Source organism: Triticum aestivum, chromosome 5B (assembly GCF_018294505.1).
Source record: "Triticum aestivum cultivar Chinese Spring chromosome 5B, IWGSC CS RefSeq v2.1, whole genome shotgun sequence".
NCBI lineage: Eukaryota > Viridiplantae > Streptophyta > Magnoliopsida > Poales > Poaceae > Triticum > Triticum aestivum.
The window spans coordinates 144895452-144901496 of NC_057807.1; positions in this window are offsets into that span (position 1 = coordinate 144895452).

Genomic DNA, 6045 nt, shown 5'->3' on the forward strand with positions numbered 1-6045 from the left:
TGTTCCAAACCTGGGTAGTAACGCTATGTTCTCTTTGGTGAATACACCTATGTTTGAACAGGAAGCCCCCAAGTGCTTTGTAACCATGGCGTATAAGCCGGACCAATAGGGATTCACAGCTATGCTTAATGAGCAGGAAGCACCCAAGTGGTTTGTGGTGTTTTAGCCGAATCAAGAGGGATATTCATAGCTATGCTCAATGAGCAGGAAGCCCCCTAGTGATTTGTGAGTGTGGCATATTAGCCGGATCAAGAGGGATATTCACAGCTATGCTCGATGAGCAGGAAGCCCCCAAGTGACCATATAATATGAAGAAGACTCATTATTCTTGGAAACGAAACGGCAGAGGCCCTGCATTATCAGGGATGCTAGCTTTATTATAATAATCATCATAATATATACATTGTAAAGATATGTATGATACGTCTCCAACGTATCTACTTTTCCAAACACTTTTGCCCTTGTTTTGGACTCTAACTTGCATGATTTGAATGAAACTAACCCGGACTGACGTTGTTTTCAGCAGAACTGCCATGGTGTTGTTTATTGTGCAGAAAATAAAAGTTCTCAGAATGACCTGAAAATCCACGGAGATAAATTTTGGAAAATACAAAAAATATTGGCGAAAGAATCAAGGCCAGGGGGCCCACACCTTGTCCACGAGGGTGGGGGCGCGCCCCTCCCCCTGGGCGCGCCCCCTGTCTCATGGGCCCCCTGCTGCTCCACTGACCTCAACTCCAACTCCATATATTTCGTTTCGTGGAGAGAAAAATCAGAGAAAAAGTTTCATCGCGCTTTACGATACGGAGCTGCCGCCAAGCCCTAATCTCTCTCAGGAGGGCTGATCTGGAGTCTGTTCGGGGCTCCGGAGAGGGGGATTCGTCGTCGTCGTCATCATAAACTATCCTCCATCACCAATTTCATGATGTTCACCGCCATGCGTGAGTAATTCCATCGTAGGCTTGCTGGACGGTGATGGGTTGGATGAGATTTACCATGTAATCAAGTTAGTTTTGTTATGGTTTGATCCCTAGTATCCACTATGTTCTGAGATTGTTGTTGCTATGACTTTGCTATGCTTAATGCTTGTCACTAGGGCCCGAGTGCCATGATTTCAGATCTAAACCTATTATGTTTTCATGAATATATGTGAGTTCTTGATCCTATCTTGCAAGTCTATAGTCACCTATTATGTGTTACGATTCGACAACCCCGAAGTGACAATAATCGGGATACTTCTCGGTGATGACCATAGTTTGAGGAGTTCATGTATTCACTATGTGTTAATGCTTTGGTCCGGTACTCTATTAAAAGGAGGCCTTAATATCCCTTTGTTTCCACTAGGACTCCGCTGCCACGGGAGGGTAGGACAAAAGATGTCATGCAAGTTCTTTTCCATAAGCATGTATGACTATATTTGGAATACATGCCTACATTACATTGATGAACTGGAGCTAGTTCTGTGTCACCCTATGTTATAGCTATTACATGAGGAATTGTATTCGACATAATTATCCATCACTGATCCAATGCCTACGAGCTTTTCACATATTGTGCTTCACTTATTTACTTTCCCGTTGCAACTGTTACAATCATTACAAAACTGCTACCGTTACTTTTATCACTGTTACCATTACTATCATACTACTTTGCTACTAAATACTTTGCTGCAGATACTAAGTTATCCAGGTGTGGTTGAATTAACAACTCAACTACTAATACTTGAGAATATTCTTTGGCTACCCTTGTGTCGAATCAATAAATTTGGGATGAATACTCTACCCTCGAAAATTGTTGTGATCCCCTATACTTGTGGGTTATCAAGACTAATTTCTGGCGCCGTTGCCGGGGAGCATAGCTCTATTCTTTGAGTCACTTGGGATTTATATCTGTTGATCATTATGAAGAACTTGAAAGACGCAAGAACTAAGATTTTTCCCTCAACTACGAGGGGAGGTAAGGAACTGCCATCTAGCTCGTCACTAGATTCTCCTTCTGTTATGAGTAAGCTTGCGACACCTAAACCTGCTACTGCTATGAATTCTGATATGTCGCATGTTATGGATGATGCCACAAGCTTGGGGGAGGCTTCTCCGATTACTTAATGCTTTGCCTGATCATCCTCTTAAGAAAAATGAAATACTTGATATCTTTTATAATGGACTAACCGATGCTTCCAAGGACCACTTGGATAGTTGTGCTGGTTGTGTTTGCAGGGAAAGAACAGTCGACCAAGCTGAATTGTTATTGAATAATATGTTGACTAATGAAAATAATTGGACTCTCCCTGAGCCAATTCCTGAGCCAACTAAGCCAACTCCTGAGCCTATTCCTAAACCTACTCCGAAGAAAAGGGGAGTTCTATTTCTCAGTCCTGAAGATATGCAAGAGGCAAAGAAATCAATGAAAGAAAAAGGTATTAAAGCTGAAGATGTTAAGAATTTACCTCCTATTGAAGAAATACATGGTCTTAATTTACCGCCTGTCGAAGAAACACACTGTCTTGATAACCCGACACAGGTAGTAAAGGTAAACTCTCTCTATAGATATGATAAAGTTGAAATCCCGTCTACCAAATTTCATAGCCCATGTTTAGATGAATTTGGTGACTTTATGGCTAGACAAGAAAGTTTTAATGCTCATGTTGGTAGAGAATTAAAGAATAATGCTTTCGAGATTAGACGCTTGAGTGATTATATGGCTAGAGTTAAAGGTGAACTTAAACTCATTAGCAAATATGATTCTATGGTTACCACTCAAGCTGAACAAGTACTTAAAGCTCAAAGTGATTTGCTCGATGAATTAAATAATAAACATGACTTTGCTGTTAGAGTGGCTACTAGAACTGGTAGAATGACCCAGGAACCTTTGTATCCTGAAGGCCACCCTAAGAGAATCGAGCAGGATTCTCATAGAAATAATTTAGATGCACCTAGTTCTTCTAAGAAGAAGAAAAAGAAAAAGATAGGACTTTGCATGCTCCTAGTGAACCTGTTGTAGACACACATGCGAATCCCAATGATATTTCTATTTCTGATGCTGAAACACAATCAGGTGATGAACATGAACCTAGTGATAATGTTAATGATAATGTTCATGGTGATGCTCAACCTAGCAATAATAATGATGTAGAGATTGAACCTGTTGTTGATCTTGATAACCCACAATCAAAGAATCAGCGTTATGATAAGAGAGATTTTGTTGCTAGGAAGCACGGTAAAGAAAGAGAACCATGGGTTCAGAAACCCATGCCTTTTCCTCCTAAACCATCCAAGACAAAGGATGGTGAGGATTTTGAGCGCTTTGCTGAAATGATTAGACCTATTTTCTTACATATGCGCTTAACTGATATGCTTAAATTAAATCCTTATGCTAAATATATGAAGGATATCATTACAAATAAAAGAAAGATACCAAAAGCTGCAATTTCCACTGTGCTTGCTAATTATACTTTTAACGATGGAATGCCTAAGAAACTTGGAGATCTGGGGGTACCAACTATACCATGCTCCATTAAAAGAAATTATGTTAAAACTGCTTTATGTGATCTTGGAGCTGGTGTTAGTGTTATGCCTCTCTCTTTATATCGTAGACTTGAATTGAATAAGTTTACACCTACTAAAATATCTTTGCAAATGGCAGATAAATCAAGTGCCATACCTGTCGGTATTTGTGAGGATGTGCCTGTTGTGGTTGCAAATGTCACTATCTTAACGGACTTTGTTATTCTTGATATTCCCGAGGACGATAGTATGTCGATTATCCTTGGTAGACCCTTTTTGAATATTTCAAGGGCTGTTATTGATTGCAACAAAGGCAATGCCACTTTTCATGTTAATGGTAATGAGCATACGGTACACTTTCTGAGGAAACAACCTCAAGTTCATAGCATCAATTCTATTGGAAAAGTTCCAACTATTATTATTGGAGGTTTTGAATTTCCTCTTCCTAATGTCAAGAAAAAGTATGATATTCTTATTGTTGGGGATGTTCATATCCCCGTTGAGGTAACCTAGTGTTATTCAAATTTTCTCCAGTTCTGTGTTATTCGGAATGAGTTTGTTAACAAGACTTGATCAACCTTGTTAGTAGATTCATTTTGATGATCATGAGATGGATGAAACTAGAAGGCACAACCTTCTATACCCTCTTTTTACTTTCTGTTATTTAGAATAAATAAAGAAAAAATAGTATTATCTGTCTGTTTTCTAAACTATTCGTGCAATAAAAAAACCCCAAAAATAGAAGTGCTCCAAATGCCCTGCAAATTTAGTATGATTTTTTATGGAATATTTGAGGATTTTAGGCATTGAGAACACATCAGGGGGGCAAGCACTTGGCCACGAGGGTGGAGGGCGCGCCCACTCCCCCTAGGTGCACCCCCTGTCTCATGGGCCCACAGTGCCCCCCTCCAGTTATTCCTACACCCACACACTCCATCTTCCTCCCAAAAAATCCCCATCCAGCTCAAGCACGAGTCCTAGCTCATTTTGCTGCGATTTTCGATCTCCTTGCTCAAAGCTCCATTCACAAAACTGCTTTGGGAGATTGTTTCTTAGTATGTGACTCCTCCATTGGTCCAATTAGTTTTTGTTCTAGTGCTTTATTCATTGCAAATTTTTGCTGCATAGGTGACCCTGTTCTTGAGCTTGCATGTCAATATTTATGAGGTCCCAAGTAATTCTAATGCATGATATAGGCTCTAGGCACTTGTGGGAGTAGTTGCTATCAATCTCGTTTAGTTTGATTCACTTTTATTTTGAAATTACTAAAAATTTCAGAAATTTTTAGAAAATGATAAGGAGATTATTGAGGGGCTCTTCTAGACAAAGCTCCAAGGATAAACAAGCTAAGGAGAAAGAAAAGGCCAAGTATAATCTTCCTCGCATAGCGGAAGTAAGGCCTTGTGAGTGGCCATGTGATAATTTCTTGAGAGCAGCTGGGATTTATGAAGACTTCTATTCTTTGGCTGAAAATGCGGGCCTCACAGACTTCCTCCACGACCAGATCGATCAGTATCTCTTACTCACCAATATTTTCGTGCAAAACTTTTACTATTATCCTAAGAATTCACCTCCTTCAGTATCTTTTCATTTATATGATGAGACGAAGGAAATGTCATTACGTAATTTTTGCGCGGTTTGTAGAATACCCTTTGAGGGCAGCTTAGATGAACCACATAGTAAAGATGTGGATGGTTTTGTTAACACTATTACTGTAGGGGATTCGAAGAAGGGTTCCAATGCGAGAATCACTAGCATACATTTTCCTGTTTTATGCTACTTTGCCATATTTGCTAGTCGATGGTTAACTGGTCGTGGAAATAGTGGAAACTTCAATGTTCCTGATATTATTATTATGTTCCATGCCTTCTTTGGTGACAACACTTTTAGTATGGGTGTCGTTATTGCTAAACGGTTAAGCCTGAACCATACAAAGGGCCCCATCTTTGGAGGTATCTATGCTGCACGCCTTGCTGAACATTTTGAGATACCGATTAGGCATTATGAGAAAGAGGAGACACTTCTGCCTCTTTCCTTTTTAGAATACAGGAGCATGGTAGCGCATGAGTTTATTGTTGATAACGAAGATAAGATGCTTCTGTATAACCTGAGATTTAATAAGAAACACAATGAGATTATTACCCTGCCTGCGCCTTTGTTGTTTGATTTAACTGCAGACAATTACCTTGTCTTGCCGGAAGCAGTGTACGCTCATCGAGGCCAGACATCTGCTCCAGAGCCTGAGCCGGAACCTCCACTGGACCCTTATCATCCATCATCTTATCAGTGGGATCCGGAAGAGATCATCAGCCAGTGGTATCCAGATGACACTCCTCAGTACACAGGGGGGAGTAGTCGTGATCCTTGGCATTAGACCAACTTAGGCCAAAAGCCTAAGCTTGGGGGAGTACATATTTCTCACCGACTTTACATTCATGTTCACACACTATTCTAGTTGTCGGTGCTCATACTCTTTCATTGTATTATCCATGCTAGTTTAATTTATTTTTCTAGCTTTCTTCTTGTGTGTTTGATAAACCTT